This window comes from Corvus cornix, chromosome 1A (assembly GCF_000738735.6).
Source record: "Corvus cornix cornix isolate S_Up_H32 chromosome 1A, ASM73873v5, whole genome shotgun sequence".
Taxonomy (NCBI): Eukaryota; Metazoa; Chordata; class Aves; order Passeriformes; family Corvidae; genus Corvus; species Corvus cornix.
The window spans coordinates 71,572,113-71,597,827 of NC_047057.1; the positions used below are offsets into that span (position 1 = coordinate 71,572,113).

The 25,715-nt window shown below is 41.5% G+C and overlaps 1 protein-coding gene across 6 annotated transcripts in view; it reads left to right on the forward strand.

The window, feature by feature from the left end:
• The window catches only part of MICAL3 (microtubule associated monooxygenase, calponin and LIM domain containing 3), a 162,990-nt gene that overhangs the window by 14,563 nt on the left and 122,712 nt on the right, over window positions 1-25,715 (forward strand). The window lies entirely within an intron of this gene.

Sequence of the window (25,715 nt, forward strand, 5' to 3'; positions counted from 1 at the left end):
GCTCTCTGGAGAGTTTATTTTTAAATAGTTACTGAAGCAACAGTCCTCTAAAATGCTGCAGTGTTAGGGTGGAGGGAATTAAAATGTTTAGTGATCTTCTGAAAGTCCAGATTAAAAAAATACATTTGTATCTTCTGTTCTCCAAGGCTGGCTGAAACTGTGTTAAAGATGACTTGTTTACTTCATATTTTCCCTTCTCAGAACTCTAGTTTAAATTGTGTACGTTCCCAAACTGAAATACTGCCAAACCCAAATGTTTTATTTCAGGGGCTGCTGTGCACTGTCCTTCATTCTCTGCTATGAAAAGATGAGTTGTTTTCACCTGTGGTGAATTCGGCCATCTTAAGGTGAGCTTCATCTTGAGATAGTCACCTTGGAACTGTAGCTCCCATGGAGCAGTAAGGTACTATTACACAAGAAAAATAAATTTACTTCTTTAAAGAGAAGCACTCTGTAAGTCTTCCTTCCTTGTGCCAAAAACCTGGGGACTTTACTGTTTACCCTCTGCCAAAAAAATTCAAAGAAAATGTTTTTGCAGAGGTCAGATTTCCTTATCACGTTGTATTCCTCCAGCATTGTAGCCATTCTACTTTTATGTAATTTTCTCTCTAGATCTGAAGTTTTCACATGGGTTGTGTCAGGACAAGAATTAAAGTTATTGTATTCATTTGAAATCATATCATGTCACTGATAAATCAAATGATTAATCAAAAGTTGCAAGATGTCACCTCCACATTTAAGTAGTTGTTTTTTCTAAGTCCTGTTTCCTTTGCTGCTCCATTCCTGTACTCTCCAGCTATCACAAAAGGCCCTTTGTTGTTCATTTGACTGTTAAAGTATGCTTATTTTATGCTTCATCAAACTCTCAATGAGCTCAAGGTTTATAATATCAAAAGTCTGGCTCTCCAAGTGTGAGAGAAGCTAACAGGTTTCACAAAGCTATAGGGATCAGCCAGTATACAGGGAAACATCCCAGGCAGTCAAGACTTTTTGATGGTAGGAAACAGTGGTGAATTCTTCTTAGCATTCATGCAAGCAGTGATGGTAATTTCTGGGCACGATGCTCTCTCACAGTTGCTGTCTGCCGGTGCATTCAGCTGTTGAGCAGAGTGCTTTGGTTCTAGACTTTGGAGAAAGCAAAGAATTTCAGAAACATGAAGTACACATCAAAGTAAAAAAAGAGGGTTGTGAAAAGAGAGGAAAGGACACGGCCAAGTAGGTTCAAAATGCACAGGTCAGACGTGACCCAGCAGGCCAGTGCCTGTTGCACACAGGTCTCAGTTCTTCCTTTTCTTGGTGGTGTCACAGCAGAGGTGCATCTTGAAGGGAAGACTCGAAATGGACTAGGAATCAAGTGCTTTGAGATTAACATAGTAAATTAAGATGAGCGTTGACTTCTTCTGTTGGATTTGAGCATGAATTGCCTTACAATGCTGTGCTAATTACGGCAATTCAGGAAATGATTCACAAGAGTGGGTAGCTGAGCTTGGTTCTTCTAACAGCTGCCTTAGCTTAAGAAGCTAGGTTGGCTTATTTACTAGAATTGTGCTTTGTTTGCTGCAATGGCACTTGCAAATGCTCAGTGTTAATTCCTGACTTGACTGAATGGAGTCCTTTGACAGATGACAGAAGAACAGGAGCAGCTTTCAACCTGTCTACAAAGTCAGGGGCTTTGTTATGTATTTAGAAAAGTTTCTTTACAGTGGTGTGGGGTAGAAGGTGTTTCCAGTGCTGAGAATTAAATGCTGGGTTGTTACATTGCATATTGCATGATATCGATGGGGTTTGCTGCATGCTTCATCACATAGGCTCCAATATGGAAAGAATATCTTTAATAAGTATCAGGGCATCTGAGAGCCAAGTAAATTCTGTGAGCCTGTTCTCAAATGCAGTAATGACTTAATACACTTTTTTTTTTCAGGTATAAAAAACTGTATTGTTCTGTATCTCCAACTAGCAATGCAAAAGAAATTACTATTCCTATTTGATGGCATAGCTGCTGCTGTGTGAAATACAAATTGCTGAGACATATTGGAGCTTATGCCACAGTTAAATGTGTGCAGTGTCTGTGGAGTTTGTTATGACAGGAAAATCTTTAGGTGGCAAGAACAAGGTCATGGGTGTGAGATTAACTTGCATACAGCAGTCCTTGTTGTGGAAAAGAATGTTTGGCATGCATCGACTTTCTATAACCTGATGATATTCAGGTGCTGCAGAAAAATGCTACCTTCTGTGAAGGTCTTAGAAATGGTGGTGATATGAACTCTGGCCACCCTCTTCAGCTCTGGGTTTAGAGGGGCTTTTCTTGCCAGGTATGGGAGGAAAACATGATGGACCAACCAGGCTTTTGGTACGTGTGTTCTGATTTGTGAGAACTGCCTAGAGCTGTGAAACAGAACAGCAGTGCGTTGCTGGAGCCTCACCTGCAGGATCTGGTGGTTGCATCCTAGAATGGTTCATGGGAGGGCAGTGGGGGAGATGAGCTGTGACCTCCTCTCCCAGGCAAAGCCCAGACTGTAAGGAGTTAAAACTTGGAGAGGAATGGACTGAGGTCAGCAGCACGAACAGTCTGTTCAGTAAATAATTTTCTTTGCATACTGACTCCATTCTTTCACTCATTATTTGCTCCACTTATTCTTTTCCCTTCCTACACACACACTGGCAATTTTTCTGGCTTTATTGTCCTCTCTTGCCCTGGTTACCACCTTCCAATGGCCACTTGTCAGTGTGACCCACCCTCTAGTAAGAGGGTTATAGAGGATAGGTTCTCCGAGAGGGAACCACCCTGGCTCTGGGATGGACACCTCTGCTCAGCATAGGAGAGCACAGCTGTTTTCCAGCTGCTCCTGCAAGTCTGCCCGCTCTGAGCACTGCAGTGGCTCTACGGAATGCAGCACGCAGGAGGGAGAATGCTCTTCAGCCAGACACGGAAGAATTAAGAGCTGCTGCCCACCTTTTTTTCCCCTTGGTGGCAGGCTGCGAGCTTCTGGGTGAGTGAGCATCTGGTACACGGCATGAGCTTTTGCAGGGCTGCTGGGGGAATCCATGAAATAGCCCTGCTGTTAGAGAGAATTTGGGTAAATGTAGGACGAAACATTGCTTAATGCTGGAGTCCGCAAAATGAAAATGTAGCAGGCTTTGCTAGGGCTTGGACAGGATGCTATGAAGAGAGAAAAAGCTTTCAAGGGTCCTGTGTCTGAGGATCCACAGAAAACAGCTAGCTGAAAAAGTAGGATTTGGGGGGTTGAGTGACCTTGAATGTGTGCTCTAGTGAAACAATCCATGTGTGACTGGTATTTAGGAAAATATTTTCTGGGAGGCCCTTTTGTTAGGGGGATAAGCAGTTTAAATGTCCTGCATTTGTTCAGAGATCTATTTTGATTTTCCAATGGAAGTGTAATAGCTGCTGCTTGTCACCTTTGTATGTGATCTTGTAAATGCTGCTATCTCCAGGCTCCTGCAAGATGTGCTGACTCTCTTTTGTGGGTGTTAAATTAACTTAGGAAACCCCACAGACAGAATGAAATAGGCGCTTAGCAGGTGTGCTGTAGCATGGCAGCTGTTAAGAAGACAGCCCAGGTATAATCATAAATATATACTTCTGGGTTTGGGGGGCTTTGGTTCTGCAGCACTCGGTGATCTACAGTCCAATAGCTCTTGTCTGCTGTTAGAGCACAGCATCTGTGTTCTTTCTCTTTCCCTTAGGGCACTGTTGTCTGCTTCATTCTTCTGAGGTTTTTATGCTTTCCATTGTGTTTTCTTAAATAAAAAGGCAACTCTAGAAACAAACAAACAAAATTCCTTTCTTGTTTGACTTCTGCTTTTCCTTTATATAACGATTTTCCTGCTTTTTCTGATATGGCAGCAGTATTAGAACCAGGACTTTTCTTAGCTAAGCTTTGTTGCTGCAGAGCCATTGGGATAAAGTGCATATGTAGTGCTTGCTGTGAGAAGTTGTTTTTTACCCTTGGTTTAAATATTGATAGTAGTGGAGTTACAGATCTGAAGATACTAAATCAAGACAATTGTTCATTGTTTTCTAAGCAGGCTTTAGATGCAGCTTTCCTATGACTACATTGTGCAGTGAAGTGCATTCTTTTTCAGTAGACAAGCCTTAAGGCCCTCAGGTTCTTCAGATCTCAAACAACAGAAGCCATCACTAAAACTAAATACAAAAGGAAAAACAATTACAGGATTTTTAGGAATGTCTTGGGTAGGGCCCCTGCCCTTCAGTTGCTTGGTTTTTAAATCCTGGGGTTCTGTGTCCTCTTTGCCTGCTCTTGTCACACAGCACAGCTGTCTGAGAGCACACAGAGTCTTATCAGGAAACTGATCCGGGTTTAAAAATAGCCTCGTTGGAATAAAAGATGGTGAAACAGGGTGGGTTTACTGTGGGATCCATAACTGCCATGATGGCATTGCTAGTCAGGGAGGAGGATTTAGTGGTGAATGACAAGGAAAAGTTGTTGATATGTGTATTTGGGAGGACATAGGGAGGAATGTTCCGAGAGAAGTATTACAAGCTTTTATGAAAGAAAGAGGCAAGAGATGCAAATTAATAAAGGAGAGAAAATACATGTAGTGATTGGATGAGGTGCCATAAAATCACCATTTCTATTGGACCATTATTTCTTTCCCATGCAGGGTTTTGGTTCCTAGGCTCATATTCTGACTGTTCTGTGTCTCCAGGGCCCCAGATGAGAATCAAAAGGAGCAGTACTTAATGTAGTTTTCTGTTAGCTACTGTCTGCTTTTCCTCTTTGCTCTGCCAACTGCTTCAGGTGTGCTTGGGCACTTGTGAATGTTGTCACTTCTGCCTGTACCAACTGGTTTTATAGTAAAATTTGCCTCTTCCTGTACATGGCCTCGTAATATTTTTACTAGCAAAATATATGCTACTTGCTCATTCTTAATTACTACTGAATATGTGGGGGAAAAAAATGAAGCTTTTAATAACTGAAAACATGACTGCATTCTCCTGTTAATTGGTGATTAAGAGCAGCCTGGTGAAATGTTGGAACCCTAAAAAGCTGTTTGTTTGTGGGGTTTTTTTGTAAAGTTAGTTTTCAGGTGGGTATTTAAGTACCTATTTGTGTTAGGCTGAGATGTCTTGCCGTGTAGTGCCTCTTTTATGATTCCTTTAAAGGGTTTGGCACTGATTCAGGAGGGCACCTTTTACCGTAGTGGGGCCTTGGGATGCTGATTTCATGTAAAAAGGAGGGGCAGATTATGCCAGGACTTATGTGAGGCATTGGAATGGAATTGACTTAAATCCTGGCTGTACTCAGAGAATGAAGGGAGGTGACCTGTCTCACTGCTTGAAGATGAGCAGCCACCCTCAGGAATGGAGTTTCTTGTGTCTCTGCAAAGCAACTTGAAATAAGATGCCCTGCCTGCTTTGTGAAGGAGGAGCGTAAACCAGGTGGAGTCAGTGCAGTCTTTAAACAAATTCTGGAGAAAAATCAGAGGTTCTAACCCTGATGGGTCTGAATGTTACTAAGCTTTACAACACCTAAAGAGAAATTGAAAGGAAGCAAAACTGGAGAGGAAGGACCCAGCTTGGTTTCCTGTTTCACCTGCACACGAGCCAGGTAGACTCCATGCTGTACCTACTCCGTACTACTCAGGAGTGTGATATTAATGGCTGCTTTTCTGCCTTTCTCCTGTACTTTGCTCTCTAGGTGAGATTAGGCATTTGCAGCATGGCAAGGTTTCTGTCTGTAGTCTGTCCTTATCTAGGAAAGCAGCTTTACCTTTTCAAGTGGTGAAAATACTATTGATCTAACATTACACTGAAATTCTTTCATCTCTAGGTGTTCCTGCCCTTTAACCAAACAGGTAATAGGCTTTGTCCCCTCAGTTTCTGAAGGGAGATAAATGAAATGCAGCATTCTTGTTCTGGAGTTGACCTTCATGAACACAGACACAGCTAGGAGAAGAACCTAGGGCTCTTAATATACTGATCCCAGGAACAGGAAGAGGGAACCTTTTGCTATCTTGCAGATGTGATATGTGTGTTTGTGGGCACAAATAGCAACTAATGAATATTTATACATGTACGAATGAAGTCCTACATCTCTTTTTACATAGGGGTATGGACTTGCGAGATACCAGTGTGGGTGTGAATACATGCAGGCCTGGGAAAGTTGTGATAGCTTGTAATTGTGCCACTTGGCACATACAGTGTGTCCAAATGCCTACTTGTAGAACAGTATTAAAAAGCAAAATAAAAATTTCTACCCTCTCGTCCCTTCCCAAAAGAGTCATGAACCCTAGGGGTTTTTTTTAAAGCATAACTATCCCTTGCTGAAAATATTAATTGTACTTCCTTTCTCTGGTGACTTTTTTGAGTGGGAACTACTGTTTACATCCCCAAGTAGGCAAATCTGGTAATGCTGCTTGTGGGAAAGTGAATGCTGTTCAAGTGAACTGGAAACCCTTTTTAATATACTGTGCAATTTAAAATTTGGGTGGCTGGCAGGGAAGTTGGCAGTTTCCTTGGACTGCATGCTGGGAGTTATTTCTAGGGATGTGTGCATTGAGCCCCTTCTGTGACAAAGATGGCTCTCCCTTCTGTGCTTGCTTGTTTTTAAGAGATTGGTGATTTACAGATACATTATAAAATCCGACCTGCTAAAATTTGGAGGTTAGTCACAAGAATGTTTGTTTCTGAAGTGGATGGTGTGTTTTATTTGTCTACCTACAGCGTTGTTCCTGAAGCCTTTCCTTGACACCTCTAGTGTTTCTGAAATGTCTGTCACACTTGATGGTGCCCCATGAACTACTTCTGTTCCTTTCACAAAATCATATATAGCAAGAGCCTCCAGTATTTGATTCTGAAATATTTGTTGGTGGTATTATCATTCTGATTTAAGTGTTGAAAGAGTCCAGGAGGGAGCACAAATAAATTCTGTTATTTTACTGCAGTCTAGATAACTTGAAAAGTAAGAATACAGTGTTCTGCTCTGTTATGGTCTCTTTCTTTGTACTCTTGTTTTTAGAAGGTGTTTGACCTTTTCAGAGGACTGGCCTAGTGGAGCATTCACAGTATCTTTTAGCATTCACAGTATCTTTTTTTAAACTGTTGCTTCAGTGTGTATTTTATCATTTTTTGTCTGAAGGTTTCTATTGTTCAAGCCTTCTGTTCCTCAGGGCAGTCCTGAGTTAATTAACCAGGCCTTTTGTAATTTTGTAACATTAAGTGTTCTTTTTCAGAAAACCAAGAAATAAATGGTGTTTATGGCTGTGTAGTGGCTTTGTCAATGTATTGACACAGACCTTGAGTATGGACTAAATTTGGGTTCTTTCCTGCAAACATCCCAACTACTGCCTTTAAAAAAACATGTAGACTATATGACTAATCAGTGCCTGAATTTCATATAACTTGGCCAGTCCTGGGAGCTGCGCTGAAATGCACAGTACAACAATTTTTGGTATTGTTCTGGTTCTGGCAACAGTCATACCCTGTGGTGCTTTCTCAAGGTGTCCTGCTACAACAGGTGAAAAAAAAAAAAAATGGAGGCAGGAAAAATGAATGCATGAGCATACAGTGAAAACTGGTGAATAAATAGTCCAATAACAGGAGTTACAGACTTGAACTGAATTGCAGTTGATATTTGAGGATCAATATGCAGTGAGTGAAGCACTTGTTCATATTGGAGTTATGTTACCTTCTGCTTCTGGCATGAGAGCATGTGCTCCATCTAGTTCTGATGTTTGCCAGTGGGTGGATTTCCTCCCTGGAAATCACTATGCCCTCGGGTGTGCTTTTTTAATATCAGCCAGTCTGACTGCAGATTGTTTCTTCCCTGCTTGTTCCTGTGTGCCTTTTTTTTTGTTGTTGTTGTGTTTGTTTTAATTCCTGGTCACACCGAGTTATTTGCTTGTAAATTAATTTATGGAAATGAATTTCACAAGTTGTCAGGTAGTGTCTCAGAGACCTTTCCTTGTGTGTTTCTAGTTAACTGATGGAAAAGAGGTGGCTCAGTTTGCCAGGGCTAATGTATGGGAACTCGTGGAATTCTTCCTGCTCCTGCTTGGCATGCTAAGAAGGATGAAATAACAGTAAAAAGGAAAAAATTGAAATTAGTCTTGCTGCCCTCAGAAGGGATATGAGCCCAGCAGCCTTATGGGGCTTCTGTCTTTTTATGCTGGATCATTCACTAGAGTAAACCTGACTTGTATTTTTATCGGACTTTTGAAGGAGTCCAGATTTTACGACTGTATTTAACACTTCCAGATGAGTGGGAGGTTCTCCTGTATATGATATGTAGAAGCCCTCACTTTGGTTTTGTAGAAGGATAATCAGTGAATGGTTCCTAGACCAGTATTGTCACTGGTGATGCGGCTTGAAAAGAAATTCAAACAACCCCTAGACTATTTTCTTTTATTTAAGAGCATAATGTGAGTGTGTGTTGTTTGCCATCTGAAGAAAGTGTGTATGGTTGCTTTTTTTGGCTCAGTTCTGATTTTAAAACACTTAAATGAGCAAATGGCTTGCTCCTTTGCCTGATCTGATACTTCTTTCACAGCCTCATCTGAGATACATTTGCAGAGTCAAAGCAGGATTTTTTGAATGGCTGACTTGCTGGATATGAAGGCACAACTTGGGTTTTTGTTGGTAAACAGCAGTAGTAAAAATAATAATAATGAGACTGTGTGCCCTGGCTGATATTAACCTGTGCTGTTGTAAGTTCTCTCCTAAAGACAGAAATCCCCTCCTTGGTGGTTGGAGCAGAGCTCATACATCTAAGCTGGAACTACAAGGCCTGACTGGAAGCCTAGGTGGTATTTATTCTGTGATTGAGCTGTGTCTTCAGCTCCCATATGCATTCCAGATCTCTGGTTAAGGACAAGTAAAAGCCACGTTTTCCCAGTTCTCTTCTGGTCTGTTGGAGTTGTAGCAACAATCTGCTGCGTGGTTATCAGAGAGAAGTGAATAATTTACTTTGTGCTTTTGCAGTAGATGCCAGTTTTCTGGTGGTGGGAAGCAGAAGTTTGCATCTGAACTGTGAGAGGAAAGGGCTCTGCTGAATTCTTACTGAAACACCTTTGGCTTTGGAGCTTTTAGTAGAGGTGAAAAAGGAAGAGCAGCTACTTGGAAGATGGTTAGGGTTCATGGTGTGTTCATGTTTTGTATATTTTGACTGAAAAAGGCAAGATACTTCTATCTCCTACTATTGTTGCATTGAATCTAGAGCAGCACTATCCAATGCTTGCGGTTTGCATTAATAGAATTTTTTAGTTGTTTTTTATCTGTTTGTGTATCTGCAGCAACAGTTAGTTTGAACTCTAATTTCTTTGCTCTTTTCCAGGTTTATGCTCACTACTTGTGTTATGGCTAAGCAGTGGAGATTTTTTTTGGCAGATGGAAGAAATGCCCTTATCTTCACTGTTTTTTTTCTTGAAAATGCTTTACTGCTTACAGGTTTCTACTCAAGTGTGTGCTATGCTAACAGAGCGAGGGAAATTTCAGTGTTATTTTTGTCAGCTTGACAGTGTGTCATGTTCAGATTTTCTGTTCGCGTGGCTGCTTTTCTCTTGTGCTGAAAAGACATTTATAAACTTTACTAGAACAGGAGAACACACGGGATTTGAACAAGTGCAGTAGTTACTAGGGCATGCATGCAGTCTGGTTTCTAGAAACGCTTCTGCCTATGGAGTTCAGACTTGACAGCTGGGGAGAGCTTTTCCTCTCACAAACCTGCATTTATTGCAGTGCTGTTTTTCTCCTATGAAACAGGAGCAGAGGCACCAAATAGTCACGTTTGACTTTGTGGGGTTACCGCACCTTTGGCTGAGGGCAGGCCTCTTGACATTAGCCCAGTTCTGACACAAGTGCCCTGTTCTAGTCTCTTCTTTAAAAACTGGTTTTAGGTATTGCTTTCAGCAATAATGTGCACATAAACTCTGTCTAAATAAAACTTGCTTGCTACAAATGGAAGAGAAGTCTGAAGCATGCATTAAAAACATTGCTTTGAATGTGGTAGGATGGAATAAGAGAATCCTGAAGAAAACTTCTGGGTACTTAATTCCCTGCAGCCATCCCTCTAAATGGGAAGAGCACAACTCCTTTTTGTAGTTTGCAGTGAGGTGTAGAAATGCAGCGTCTCGCTGACTGTACAAGTAACAAACCTTTTCCCATTGTGTTCCCAAGGAGTGCTCTAATGTTTGTGCTGTTATCTTTTGTGCCAGGGCTATCTGCTTTTCTGGGCCACAGCCCATAAACCAAAACAGCCGCTTTGCCTCTTGCTCTCAGCCTTTTTCCTGTCCTGTCAGGAGAGCTCCATGTTTGGAGGAGCACAAAGCGCTCTGTGCGAGGCAGATAACCATGGAGTTGATGTTTCCAGGAGAGGGCTTGGCTCTATCGCCAGCTGCTGTCAGCTCGCTCTGGACTTTGTTACAGGACTGATAGTGCTCTCCAAGAGCCAGATCTTCGTGTCCCTGTGTTGAAGTGCTACAGACTGGCTGGGGAGAGCTGTGTGCACACAGTGTTTGTGCATGTGCATCTTCCCCTTGAGGAGGGCAGCACTTAACTGTAAATTTGTACTGCTTGTGTGAAGGCCTGGACTGGCATCTGTAGGAATAAGGAAAGAAGGTTGATGGCATGGGCTGAGGCAGATGGGCAGGGCACACAACAGAACTTGGCTGATGATGTTCTTTACTTTGGGATTTGTGGCAAGTGCCCTTGTTTATGACTGTTATTTTACTGTGGAGATCTCTGGCAGTGTAGATACCTCTAAGAGTGGAAGCTGTTCTTACACTGATCAAGAATATTCATCCTAAAACATGATGATGTAATGCCCTGCACTCTTAGGTATGCTCCCAGTCTCTGAGGAAGCCTTTCTAGAATTTAAGAACAGTTTCTGCAGGAGCAGCTGGCTTTTTGTGGCATGGCATGCTTCTGGTAGTGCTCCCTGGAGGGCCTGAGGAAAACAGGGTTCAAATTGTTGTGAGGCTTGGTGGGATTTAGATGTGCAGATATTTCAAGGTCTTCTGAAAAGAGCTCATCTGATAGACCATTATAGGCCAATCTCAAAACAAATGCTTAGAGGTGAGATGTGCATTTTTGAAGAACTGACTAAAAAACTTTGGTTATTGTAGAAGTACTAAAGAGTAAAGTGCCGTAAAAGCAAGGTACCAGCTTTTAAAATTTGGATGCCTGTGTCATGCAGCCATCTGTTATGTCACTTAGTAGCTCTGCCAATGTAATTAGGGTAATTTGATAAATAAATGGTTTGGTGTTAGGGGTTTTTTTGTTATTGTTGTTCATGATTTATCATTTTCAAGGAATAAATTGGTAGACCCAAGAATAAGCTTGAAGTTAAATTCAACCATATGATGAGAAACTTGAATCCTTGAAATCCTGTGACTCTGGACAAACTGGCTTATTGGAAAATAAACCTTATCACACGGGTTCCAGGGTTGAGGATAGAGAGAGGGCTTTAAGATCTTGCTTTTAACTCCTGCCTCTCAGTTTCTCTACTGATGTTCTGTCTCCCTTAGTTTTTCCAGCACTGGTGCTAGTAGTCCCCATTTGAATCTTAAGATAATATTCTTTCACAGATCAAAGGCATGGACTTTGCTTCAGCTACCCTCACTTGCTGTGGCTTTGTGTGAAACAAAATATTTTATTGGTAAGTCTCCATTTTTTGGAATAAGTTGTTGACTTTTCAAAGGAAAGATGATGGAAAGGGATAGACACAGAGAACTCTACAGTGAACGTTCCTTTTGAAGGACAGTTTTGTTTGTGTGAGAGTTAGGACTAAACTCTTATGGTTTTGCTCTGTGCTCAGAGACTGAGCCTTGGCTTCTGCTCACTAACACAGTAAACCTAGAGATGGTTCTCTCTGAGGCTGGTCCTGTTGATCAGACTTTACAAATGGATTTAGCAGGAGTATAACACAAGCAGTTGGGTCTCAAAGAAATGTTGGCAGTAGAGTCTATCCACTAACTGTTAATTTTCTTGTCTAAGAGCCTGTTAATCCATAGTTATACAAATATCTTGATGGAGATTTATAGGATGCAAGTTGAAGTGTCCCCTTGGAATTGGCCTGCTAGCTGTGAATTCTATGACCTTCCTGCTATAAAACTACCGAAGTGACTCAGTACATAATGAAGCAAATTTGCAAATCCCTTGTCTACCCATTACCCAGGCAATTTCTGGTCACATTGCTCCTCTGGTTGGCTCTTTAGCTAAGAGTTTTTTGAAGACTGTAAGTAGTTGGTTTGTGGCCTTGAAGGGAGATTATCCTTCTGTGCTTAAGTTCAGGAAGAGCTGGAGTTACTGCCTGTCTCAGCTGCCCGTGTCTTAAAGCAGTAGGAATATGGGAAAGACTATCCTGCTGTTTGTGCTGTCAAGATAAGCTGGCCCTTCATCCTTCTAGGATATTATTAGTTATTAGTGTTATTTCTATCACTTTATTGAATGAAGTAGCCTCTTAAAAGCACCCCAAGTCATATGTTTATTTAGTGCTTACTGTAAAGCCTTCCTTCTGGATTCAGGACCATTCCCATAAGGACTCTTTTCAAGTTCAGGGCATAGCAAGGTTGTTGTGTAGGAGAGCAACAGGTTTGCTTAATGTTCATTGAGTGGTTTCTAGGTGCTTGTGGTGCTTTTTAATTGAGAGAAATGTTTGAGAATTCATAAAATCACGGAATGGTTTTGGGTTGGAAGCAACCTTAAAGTTCATCTCGTTCCAGCCCCCAGGAAGAGCTGGGGAGGGAAGCTGTGCTGCTCAAAGAACGCTATTTATAGCATCTCCAGAAAAGATTGGCCAGGAGAACAACTTGGGTAAGTCTGCTGGTCACTGGTGTTCTTTCCTTCCCAACTGGAGTTGGGCTCAGGCTGATGTAGGGGAGTGACAGTAGATCTTTTCCTCTCCTGTGCAAGTAGGGCTTAGATTAGCTGTTAAAAAAAACGTCTTTACTGTGAGGGTGGTGAGTCACTGGCACAGGCTGCCCAGGGAACCTGTGGATGCACCATCCTGGAAGTGTTTAAGGCCAGGTTGCATGGGACTTTGAGCATGAGACTTTTGTGTCTCTGCCTGTGATGGGGGGTTGGAACTAGGTGATCTTTGAGGTCCCTTCCAACTCAAACCATTCTATATAGATCCTATGATTTTTCAGTATCATTGAAAAGCAGTAATTACTTGTCCTGGGTTGCAGTGTATTCTATTACCATCCTCAGGAGCCGTTGAAACCAGGTGGGGCAGTGTTTCCTTGCCTCCTCCCCCCAGACTATCTTTCTGTTAATTGCCCATCATTGTCCTGCCACCTGACTCATAGATAACTCCCTCCGGACTATCTTCTGTTAATGAGCCTAATCAACACTTTGCCTCATGGCTCATTACCTCATTGTGAGATGCTCCACCCAGAGGGAGGAACCAAGCATCCCATCGTGGATATAATCTGGGACTCTGACCACCAGAGATACCCCTTCCCACTGGATTTCCAGAGGACAGGAGCTACACAGCCACCATTGGACTTTCTGAGGAAGAGCAGACTGTTTTACTACAGGATCACTGCTTCAGAGGACTGCAGCCACCATTCTACCAGACTGCTACCACCACCCTGCCTAACAGGGACTCAGGTTGTACCTTGGCTCTGTCAGTTTGACAGTGTTTTCTTTTACTTTTTTTTTTTCCCTTTTCTTTAATTTCCATTAAATTGTTATTCTGACTTGGTGCCTCCCACTGGTTTGTTTTCAAACTAGTACATTACTCCATTCTTTCCATCTTGCAGAGCTTGGTAGCCACAACTGGTACAAAGACTTGTAGGTCATGACAAGTCTCTCGTTGAAGAAATTGATTAAAAAAATCAAAATCTTTTCTAGCTCAGTGTGCTAACTTTAAAACTTAGATGGTTCAGAAATTTGCTTGTGGTTTCAGACTGTTCTAGAGAGTAACAGGCTAAAATCAGTTATTCTTTTGGTTGTTTGAGAGTGTATGTAAGACTAAAAAGTTTGGTTCCAGTTCTAATATATTTAGTGTAGACCTCATCTAGTACAATGTGGAAATACTGTACTGAAGAAAATGCTGAGCCATAAATGTAAATACTCACGATTGATGGGAAGAGAATGAAGCTGTGTCTTAAAGTCATGTGGTAGAGCTGTTGCCTCTCAGCTTAGTTCCTGCCTTCAGGAGTTTCGAGGTGCCCATGTAGTGACCTCAGCTCTGGAAGAAGATGGGTTTGTCTCAAATGAACAACAGCTGCAAATGTTATGCCTTTTATGGGACACTCCACCAAATATTATGATTTTTTCTTAAATAGCAATTGTTTTAAAAAGTAATGCAGCTGGTTATAGCCTGCATAAAAGCTTATGTGCTGAGAGGCACATAGTGTGTGCTAAAACGTGAAGAACTCTGATCTGGCAAGGCCCCGAGTCTTGCAAATGCTGCTGCATTTGGTGTTTAGTGCTCTAAGTAGTCAGGGTAAGGAGTGTATGTGGGGAACAATAACAATAGTCAAAAAGGCTGGAACTTGAAATAAACAAATAACTGCCTTTGAATATGAAGTACCCAAAGGCTCATGTGCTCAATAACCTGAGAAATAAATATACATGGGAGGGTGATGGTGGTGAAAATCCACTTACCCATAAAAAAGTACTTCTGATATTCACAGGTTTCCCCACAGTCCCAAGAAGTTGTTTTAGTGAAATCAACATAGCTGTGTGGAACAGCTTTTGTCAAGGGTAAGAGAACAAGCCCAGAAATATGACTTGTACAGGGAAGCTTCTGGCAGGATATTTTCCAGTGGGTCTTGTACTAACCTGTTTTTCCTTGCTGGCACAAAAATGTGGAGTATGCAGGCCAGTCCTTTTTCCTGTGCCGAAATCTAATTTGGAGGCTGGGAAAGAACAATATTTATTCCTTGAATCTCAAATTGTCCATAATACAGCAGGGCTACTCATCATCCTTTTATACTCTGACTGTTCCTGACTTGTACCACTAGTGATGGGAACTGGCCACCTGGCAGCCTGTTTGATGGGAGAGGAATAGGTATGTCCACTGTAACTATTTGATTCCACCTTCCTCCTGCCCCACTGAGGGCTGTGTTTGAGCTCATATGGATGTCCGTGGTTGTGGTACATGAATTGAAATCGTTGCTGTAGCTGTCTGTTGTTAAAAAGGAGGGATGGCTCCTTTTGCTTCCTCTTACTTTGGATGTAGCCTCCTTTCCTGTTCCCTGTTTGAAGTACTCACGTGGTTCTGAACTTCAAATTGGGCAGGAGCGGGGTCTGTCTTCTGTCATTGTCTTGTATTCTGGAGGCTCGGTGTCTCTCACAGGTGCTCAGGAGTGGCAGCTGTGTTTTGTTTCTGGAAACCAGCACCTTTGTGTGTGTAAAATGTGCCTTTGGCTAGAAATGCTAGAGAACTTGTTTTGAACAGCAACAGGCCCAAATTCAGATGTTTCCTGCCTCAGAGAGCTTATTTGCAAATGACGTTGCTTGCTTCATAACCTTCACTTATTATCCTTTAGTCTAAAAATAATTACTGCTTGTGTGAGATTTCAAGGACTAATACTTTGCTTGTTTTCAGCAGGAGGCTGTCAGGTTTTCTTAAAAGATTGATTAATGTAATAGTTTATAAACAAAAAATTTTGGCTGGACAATGGAACACTCAAAATCTGACCCTTAGTAATCTGTTTATATATTACATATTTCAATACACGTATTATTGCTCTTAAAGAGCATAAATATTAATGTAGTTTCCTCTGTCCCTTTAGGGTATTTTTTACTGGGTCAAGAATTGGTCAAGAGGGCATGTAAGGTACCACATATTGAGACAATCCTCATGTGTTCATTATCTTTAGGTCCTTGAGCAGCAGTAGTGAAACAGATCTTTGTGCTGTGTTTCCTTCTCCCTTCAGAGTCTTTTCAGGACCAAGCCATTCCTGTCTGCTTGTTGCTGATCAAATGCTGATCAAACAGTTTTGTTCTCAGTGTCTAAATGGCTTCAGAAATTAGACTTGAAAGGCTTGTGTGTTTCCCTCATTTTGTTTTGTTCTGTCAAGGTTAGGAGCACATCAGCTGTGGAGTGGAGGTTTGTAGCATGGCAGCTTTGGAGGCAGCAGGTGCGTGTGTGAACACTGCTTGGAGAGGCCTCTTTTTAACCAGAGTGGTTAAAAAGGTGCTGGTGCAACATGATTAATCTTAAGAGCTTTAATAGAGGAGAATGAAGGTAACTGTAGCTTCCCCTCTTAATTACACCCAAGGCCGCACGTAGATGTGTCTCTGTGCATCTGAGGTGCATCAACAGAAGAGGAAGCTTTTCTGGCATCCTCTGGGAACCCTGTTGTGAATGCAGGTCTGGTTGAGCTTGGTACTCCCGAGGAAGGGACTTGCTTTCCCATGTGCACTTGCAGAACTCAGCATGTGACCAGATATAGTGGCAAAACCTGAGCCAGGAGAGCAGCAGAGTGCATGCTCTCTGACACTTGGGTGCTCTTCAGTGTTATACTGGCAGAACCTTTTGGATTTTGGGACTGTGGTTTGGTTTTTATTAATTGTCCTTAGTCTTTCTCCCTGTGCCAGCCTCAGAAAACAGTGAGGCAGCTGTGTGCCCCAGAGCTTGAACACTGGGACAGAGAAAGAAATCAGAGATACTGCCATGGAAAAACTATTTAAAGGCTAATGAAAGCAGTTACCACTAATGGACTTACAACATTCTAATATTAGACCTAACAGAAGTATTAAGTTGACGAGGTGTTGAAGCAGCACCGTTTTAGTCACATTCTCAGTGTAGTGAAGCCTGTCACAGGTTCTGCATGTACCAGACTGGGGTTTTGGTATTAACCTGAGCTGGGACAGTTGTGAAGAGTCTGAAGAAAGGAGTGTTTTCCAGCTCATGTGGCTGTGGATTCTTGATAAATAGCTGGTTGGCAGGCTCTGTTGCTGTAGCTAGGGTGGAGGCTATCAGCTCTGTGGTGTTGCCTGTTCCTTTGCATTTCAGGGTGGTAACTGGATCTGAAAGTGGTTAGGGGTTTTTTTTGTGGTCTTTTTAGTTGTTGGGGGTTTTTTGTTATGCTTTGTGGGGCGTTTCTGTTACTATTTGGCAGGTGATCCGCAGTATGATGGCGAGAAGTCTTGTCTTTTCCAAGGCTTGCCCAACCCTAAGAGCCAGAATTGTTCTGCCTGTCTGATGCTAAATTCATTTCTCCCACCCCTTATTGTTCAATCCTCACTTCACAAGCTATTTGAAGGGCAGAGTTTGACCATGTAAGTAATCTCAAGAGAGTGAAGATAAAATCTTAAGTGAAGTTGTCAATCAACAAAAGGATTAAAGAATGTGTTCTAAAATGTGCTGGGGTAATAGAAAATTCTGAATGTTCAAGAGGAGGAAAGGCATGTCAAGACAAAGAAAGGAGAGTAATTTCTAGAGGCTTAAAGATGACTGTAAAAGCGTATTTACCAGCTCTTCTGCTTTTCTAGGGGAATAACAGATGCCACAGGTAAAGAAGTTCCATTTCAAGAATTCCCTGTATTCAGGGGTTACAGGCTGGCTTGGCATAGCCAATATTCGACATGTGAAGGGCTTCAGTTTGGGGTCATCGGTTCAAGCACAGCCTTGGTCAGCAGTGGAAGAAAGCTGTTGCCACAGGAGGTTTTTTAATGATGTGAGCTGGCAATCTGTCAGGCTCTTAGGGCACGGGTTTCTGAAAAACAACCATAAATGGTACTTGCAAATAAACTTGGAGTCAAAGAAATAAACAGGTGTCAATGATAATCTAAAGAAATGAAGTAGGCATACAGGGAGTAACAGGCATTGAGCACTCATGCTTGTGCAGCTGATAAATGGAGTATTTATACATTCCTTCATGAACTTCAAATAAGAAAAACTAGTCAGTGAAGTGGTGAGAAACTAACTACATCATCTACATGTTCACTGTCGAGATAAAAATAGAAACTCATGATGGTAACATTGCTGTGTAGGCCAGGCCCCAGCAAAGCTGTGCTTTCATGGTCAGAATAGGCAGTCCTTGAGTTCCTTTTGACTCTGAGTCACCTTTTTATGTGTACCAAATTACCACTTTTTGATTGTAGTGGCTTTTTCAGAGTCCCATCTAGCTCTTGCTTGTGGTGTGTGGTTCAGACCTCTGTCTGCTGCTCTGCTGTGGTGAGATTGAGGCTGACTTTCCTTTACTAGAGTCCATAGCCAAGTGCTTCGTTCCTGGGCAAAACTAAAGGCCTCCTCTCTTGTCCTCTTAGAAGCTTTGCATGGAACATCCTTGCCCTTCCACCTCCCCTTGGAGTGAAGGATGAGATGGTACCAGGCTTTTTTCCACCTCTGTAGCCATTGCTTGGAGTTTAAAGTAATGGTTTGCCTGAGCAGCTGAGGAAATTGTCTTAGTGTGGTGCAGCATTTGTAAACAGTGTTTGCACTGCAATTTTCTTGTCTTGTTGTCTTCCAGCCCTCTCATGTCTTTTTCCACCTCCCTCCACATGTGTGGTTTAAGGCAAGTTAGGCAGCTCTATTCATGCAAACCTAGTTATTCCTTAGGGAAGAAACAACAAATGAAAGTAACTGACCCTGAAGCTTCTTACTGAGGATAGCAATGCTAAAAGCTGTTCTGCGTGGACATGTGAACTTAAAATAGCTCTCAAACAAAACTGATTTTCTGTCTTCTCCCTTTTTGTCCCCATCTTGCCACACTGTGGTCAGAAATGCTTTTTTCAAAAGTATATGACAGTTCTGGATATTTTCTTTGACTGAAATTAGTGCATACTCTGACATAAATCATCTGCTTTAGGGAGAGAAGAGAAACCAGCTGCCACATCACCAGGGCTCTGTCTGCCCACCACCCTGTGTACATGTGATGGGGACACAAAAGAGTGATAGTATTCAGTTTTTGCTGAAGTGCCTGTGTGTGATTTAAGAATTGCAGCTCAGTCTCCTGCCTTGCTGCTATTCCAGTTGCCTGCTGCTCTACCTGATTTACCCTTGCCCTTCAAAACACAGATGGGATTCCCACTTTCCACCTACACCTCTTTCCCTCGCTGCCAAAGAGAGCACAGTTTAATGGATGAGCTGAACTCTGCCTGTCCTGCCTGGATGCTAGGTGCTGACGTAAGTGTGCCTAATTGACATGCATCGATTTCCCTGGAGTGCAGAATTGAAAGGCAGGAGGTTAAGCCAGCAGGATATGTGCTCTTGTTCGAGAGGAACAGTGAAGTAAGGCAGCAAAAATGCAGGAGCAGCTTGCTGTGCTGCACCACGTAAGTGACAGCAGCCTCAGCTGAGAATTCAGGAATTGCTTGGAAATAGACAGATTTTGTTGCCATCAAATAAACCTCCTCAAAAGGAAGGCTTTGTGGAGCCTGTCGTAGCTCTCCTTTAAGATGGTGGCAAGCTGGTAAAAAGTGGAGAATAAAGACTTGAAACTGAGCACAAACTGAATGGCACTAATTGAAATTAATTGTTGCTTTATCTTGTCCAGCACTTTTCCAGTAATCTTTCATCTTGCTGCTTTGAAGAGTAAATAGACTTTATAGCGAGAACAATATGTGCTTTTCTAGCTGCAGGATTGTTTCCAAGTAAACTTGTCTTCCTTTTTCCTCTGATGTGTCTCCCTTCTGGATCTTTGAGTGCACTTGTTACCTGTATAACTCAGATTTAATGATGCCACATGAAAATCCCTGCTGATTTGAAAAAGTAAGATCTAAGCTGGGTTGTCTAGTTCAGTCATAAGCTTTTAGAGAATCTGGACAGCTGTGTATTTTGGCTCTGGAAAGAAAGATTGGAAACCATTGTAGAAATGGTAGTTGTTTAAGCTGTGGTTGCTTTCTGCCTGCTTAGGCAAGGCCTAATTAGCTGCTTCCTGGCAATCGTATAATAATTGTGATATCTTTAGCTGCTTTGTGGTATAACTTCACCCCAAGAAAGACAGAATTTCGCAGATGGTTTACATACTCCAGGAGAGTAGGCATGCTCTGAAACTCTGCTCTTTGTGCAGCTTACTAGCTGAAGATGGTAAGTCAGATAGGTTTTCAAGCTGAATTAAAGTAATTTATGGAAATTAGGTTTTTGATTGTATTTTTGATTCAGAGCCATATTGGTAGCTTAAAAGTTTTTCTTTCATTGAGAGAAACTCTCTAGTGCAAATAAAGTATGAAAGCTTGAGAAGTGTTGCTCTAAATTCTTAGATTATTAGATGATCACCCCTAAAACAGAACAGGTGCCAGAGCCTAAAGGTTGATCTTTTCCAAGTTACAGTACACCCAATGTATTGTTTGCCACTACAGATGGGCTGTGATTGTTTGTATGCTTGCCTTTTTTTTTTTTTTTCCTGTGCTTGCCTCTGCCTCTCCATCTGAAGTTTGTGCAAGGAAACATGCCAGTCAGTTGGCACAGATATTGTATGTTCCCTGTGTCAGGATTCCAGAAGAAACACGATCAAGATTGTCTTTTGCCTTGTTCCCTAGCTGTGTGGAAGAGGCCTTTAGGGGGAATGTCTTGGGACACTTGAGAAGTCTCAGGTGCTGACCTGTGAACTCAGTGAGACAAATATATTTTGTCAGGCACCCGACCAAGAGCTCTGAGAACACTCATGCAGAGTGGGCAGAATATTGCACTTCAAATGTTCTGTCCTTAAGCATCAAACCTTATGGTAATTTACATCCCACCAGCTTATTACCCTTGCACAAAAATAAATCTGTGGATATTTGTATAATTTTCCTGCAAAATTATAGGAAATGTAATCTAGACATCTAAGGTTTATTCCTCCTGTTATTTTTTTTTAAGTAGTCTAATTTTAAATTACTTGAACAACAGACTTCCACAACTTCCCTTGAGTGTGCCAAGTTGATAATAGAGCAAACATTGAGTTTGACTCTGTTCCACAACAGCCCTGATGTGGGTATGAGTTTTTTTGTACTGCTTTGTCTCAGTTTCTGATGGCAGCTCTTGGGACTGCTCTAACTGATGTTTCTCCAGAATTTTTTTGGAAGCTAGCTAGCTGCAGCCCTAAAAAGTACAACTAAAATCCTGGAACAAAATTCTGCTTAGTGTACAGCTACTGTGAGTGCAAGGAAAAGGCAGTGATAAACGTACAGGTTTTTAAAAGTGAAGGTAATGGGGATGTTAAAAGAGCAATTGGAGCCTTTCTTAAAGGGGTAAGAAAGATGAAATATGTGTGCATTTTTAAAGAGGTGTGTCCTTAAAGCATCCAGGAGATTTAATGGGTAGATTCAGGCAAATAATTTTTTTTTCTTGCTTTGTCTGTTAAGCAGGCTGGGTTCTTGGCTTTGCTTATGCAATTTCTAGTTAAACTTAATGGTAATGCAATGCTAAAAAAAAAGTCAAAAAAAGGAACTTGTTTTCCCAGACATGTCATACAGAGGTGATTGAAACTGCAGATTTTATTTTTTAAATACTGGCTATAAATCTTTTCTTCTGCCAAAACCTTGCTGATTTTTAGTATTTTTTTTAGCTTTCACTGGCTTTGAAAATTAAGGGAGATTGTTACATTTCTTACAGCCTCTGCCCTGAGGTATAAAGATATGGATATCTTCATGATTTGCATAAAACAGCTGAAGATCCCACAATTGCCTAAGGGATGGATCTCATCTCACCACAAACCTTGTCTTTGTTTTCCTATTCCATTTCTCTTGTGATAGTTGTGCCATGTGGGGAGTCAGGTCACATCTCTGACCTGACTGAAGAGGCTGCTTGTGTTTGGTTAGGCAAGGGAGTTTCCAGCATGGTCTTTAGGTAAAACTCATTTCCAAAATCAGGGGGAAGAGAAACAAATACCTTTCAGTGGTAGCATGAAATAGATCTCCTGGATAAATAGATTTAAGTGAAGCACAGATCTGTATGTATGGAGATCCTGCTTGCATCTGCTCTTACGTCCTCCAGTTATGCATTAACAGGAAGGTTGTGTGGCTGCATTTCCGACCACAGAAGTGCTGTTCCTTTCTGCATGATCATCAAGTACTTAATAATACCAGCTGATACGATTTAGTAAACCCAGTGAAACCACAGGACTGGAAGAGAAAGTTGTAAAATTCAGGAACTGGTTTTGATGAACAAGCTTGTTGTCTTTGGCCTTTCTCAAGGTGGAAATGTCTGTTAGCACTTCTTCTTTGGACATAGGTACTGAATATTCTCTTGGTCCTTTTTGGCTGAGATTGCATTTAAAAGTGCTCAGTTTTAAGAAATGTACACTTCAGTGATAGGAAAAAATTTTGGAATTTAGAATGGAAACATCATGACATGCAAAAAAGTGCTAAATAGACTGTATTCCTTGTTCTGTTCTCGCAGTACTATAAATGTAGGAGAAGTCTAACACTTGATTCCTCTGAGATGTATTTACAGAGTTCAGTGTAGCTGACTTGCTGGTGATGGATAACAGCTTTCCCTTTGGAATCTCCAGTGTCATTCCAGTGCAATTATTGGTGACCAAAATAGTCCGAGAAGAGCGTCCTTAAACTTTTGGAAGAAGATTTCTCTGTCCCCAAACTAATCCCTGCACTGTTCTTAACAATTTGAAATGGAGAGGTAGCACTGCAGGAATAGCTCTTCTTTCTAAAAGGGTTTCCTCTTCACTGAAGAATCTAAAAACAAGGGGGGGGGGGGGGAAACCACCAACTGTTGCTTTTCCTGCTCATTGTTTGTGGCAGATTCAAACCTCAAAAGAATTAAAACAGCTTTGGTTTCCTTATCTCAAAATTTCATACAATAGTGATCTGTAAAGTATTACTAGGGATACCAAGATATGGAATAATTTTTTAGTGTTTTTAATAAAAATTAATTAAAAAATGAATTTTTGGTCTTCTGAGTCTAAAGAAACCTATACCCGTTTTTCTTTCTTTAAGCAGTGAACTGGAAAGCTCAAGGATGCATTGAAATAATTTATATAAACTTAGCAATGGTAAGGTGTAGCAAGTTTTAAAATTAGGCACTTCTATTCCTTCCAAAATCTTAAAGCCATGATCAGGGGTTTGTGTTTGAAATGGGCTTTGAAGAACTGAATTTTAAGGATTGTAGTAATAATTTGCAGAGCCCTAATATGTCTCCTTTGGATGTGCTTTTGATTCACTACATGAGGAGCTAGGTCACTAAAGAAAAGACTTCCCATAAAATCTGGAATACTTGATACTGAAACTGCACACGTGCAGATTCTTCTTTAAATGAAAACAAGCTTGTTTTTAAAAATAGAACCCCATACTTTCCTTTTTATGTGAAGGGAAGGATGAGTATACATGTACGAAATGCAGAAGAAACTCCGTGAATGCTCCTACGATCACTAGCTGACCTCTTTAGGCTAGAGACTTGGTTCAAGTTTTGGCTAAAAGGTGGTGACTGGGATATTTTCTTCCGTAAATAGCATAAATCCCTAAGTTTTCAAGCAAGTCTGCACCATGACAGGGTATAGTAATGTGATAGCTGAATTTAGCTGTGGACCCCTACCTGGACTGCCTGCTCTGAGAAGCTAGACACTGATCCTGTGCACTGAGGACACTAGAAAAGTTGTCACATTTTCAGTGCTTGTGGTATCCATGTCTAGACTAAGCCTTTTCTAAGTCTAGACTGAAGTCTTTTCCCCGGAAAAGACTTAGTGCCACTTTCCCTCTTTGCCACAGGATTTGAATGGAGGTAGTTGTTTTCTAAATAAACACACACAAATTGTTGCTTATTTTCTTTTAACAAAAGTTCTTTCTAGTAGAGACCTTTGACTGGAGAACTTCAGTGTTCCAGTGAGACTTGCTGGAATGTTCAGTGTGGAACAGTGTAAAGAAGTGTGTTCTCTGTCACCCGGCATCTGTTACCTCAAGTAACCATTGCCCAGGACTTGTTTGCCCACGGGATCAGACGGGGTATTTACATGGCTCGTGATTGGTTTCAGGCCAGTTGCTGAAAGCAGCCTTGCTCAATCTTTCCTGGGCCTTGCCCCTTTGTAAGTGCTGAGGTGATTAACTTCACTTTTAGACTGCTGGCGGGAGCACACTTCCAGCTTTGACCTGGTAATCTTCTCAAATCCTGTCTCCAGACCCTCCTATTAGGGGATGAGGAAAGAAGGACCCTGGGTGTAAAAGGGTTGACCTGCTGTAGGTTTTCCAGTCCCACATGCACGGGTTTAATAGATTCCTTCTAAACAAGGGTTTTTTTTAAATCTGCTCTTTGTAGGGTCAACCTGCTCTGCTGGTTTCCTAACCTGTCTTCCCCCATGAGTGACCTTTCCTAGCAAAATCACTTTTTCCCCCAAGTACTTCTAAGTAGCTCCCATGAACTGAGACTGGAAACAGCTTCTCATCCCAGAGGTGAACCTTATTTTATTGAGCGAGTTCATGTCAAAATTAAAATGCCAACCCTGCAAGAACTAAAGATTTTTGATTACACCAAAACCGAACAGACTGAATGTCTTTGGATTCTACAAACAGCTACTGTTTTAAATCATATTGACACATTGCAAGTCATCCAAAAAGTGGTTTTGTAAAGGCAAAGGTAGATTAATTTAAAATTGCAGTGATACATTTTTGATTCTTCTCTGTACATTATTATCTTTCCTCACAGCCTTGTAACACCGACAGCACAGGATAAGAGAGTAATCTTTGGCTTTGAACTATCTATTTAAAACCTTGTGGTTCCGTTGCCAGCTGCATAACTATTCTTTGTTGCCTCATTGCCAGGAATTGCACTCTGCCCTTGGAAAACATAGCTTGGATTTTTTTATCTTAGTTTTTTTGCTGTTAGGTGTGGCTATCCTTTTCGATGTCATTAGGTACCTCTTTCGTGCTGCAGCTTGTAAGAAATTCACGTGTTTTAGGTCAACATCTGGACCAACATGACACTCAATCACTTCTTGAGGTTCTCTTAAATGTTACTTTTAATTCTGCCAGTGCTTGTTTACTGCAAATTCAGATGTCACCAAACTTGACCAGGAAGAACTATTTTCAAGGAGAGAAGAGGCAGTTTAGTTAAACCCTTGCACTAGGTGTTGCCTTTGTTTAGGAAGTAGAATGTAGAACGGAATTCACAGCTTCAATACCATCCACTAGAGAAGCTTCATGTGTTATCTTTGTGGGTTAAACTTTCTTTTGTTTAATGTTCCATTAGACCTGGGAATAAACACTTGAGTTTGTTTCAGGGTAAGGAGGAAATCTGAGGACCTTATGAGTTTCATGAATATAGGGGAAAAAGTGACTTGCTGCTTTTGGCACCCTTGACTTTACCTTTTAGGGTGATGTGTGCTGGGACTTGAGTGTCTGTCCTCTCTTGTATTGCTTGGTTACATAAAAATTAATCTGCCTGGAAGTTAAATATGCAGGTCTGTCTGTTGCAAGAGATACTATGTTAGGCTTAGAGCATCCCTTGTGACTCCATCCTTGGAGATACTCAAAACTTGACTGGGCACAGTCCTGAATAACCTGTTTTAGCTGACTCTGCTTTAAGCAGTGGCATCAACCTAGGCAATCTCCAGAGGTCTTTTCCAACTTTAATTATTCTGTGGTACTGTGCCTCACCATTTCTTAGTTTGACCTACTCCTCAAGCAAGAGTTTTAAACAATACGGATTGGTGTACTTCCCTAATCAACAGCCAAATCAAGTTTCCTAACCAAGAAGAGAAAAGGAGTTATGGATGCCTTTTCCCCAGAAATGATCTGTCTCCTTCTGCAGCCAAATACTGATCTGATGACAGCTAATGGTGTGGCGGGTCTCCAGCTTAATCCTGTCACGGTCACCTTAGTACTGACTCCAGTTGTTGAGTGTAGC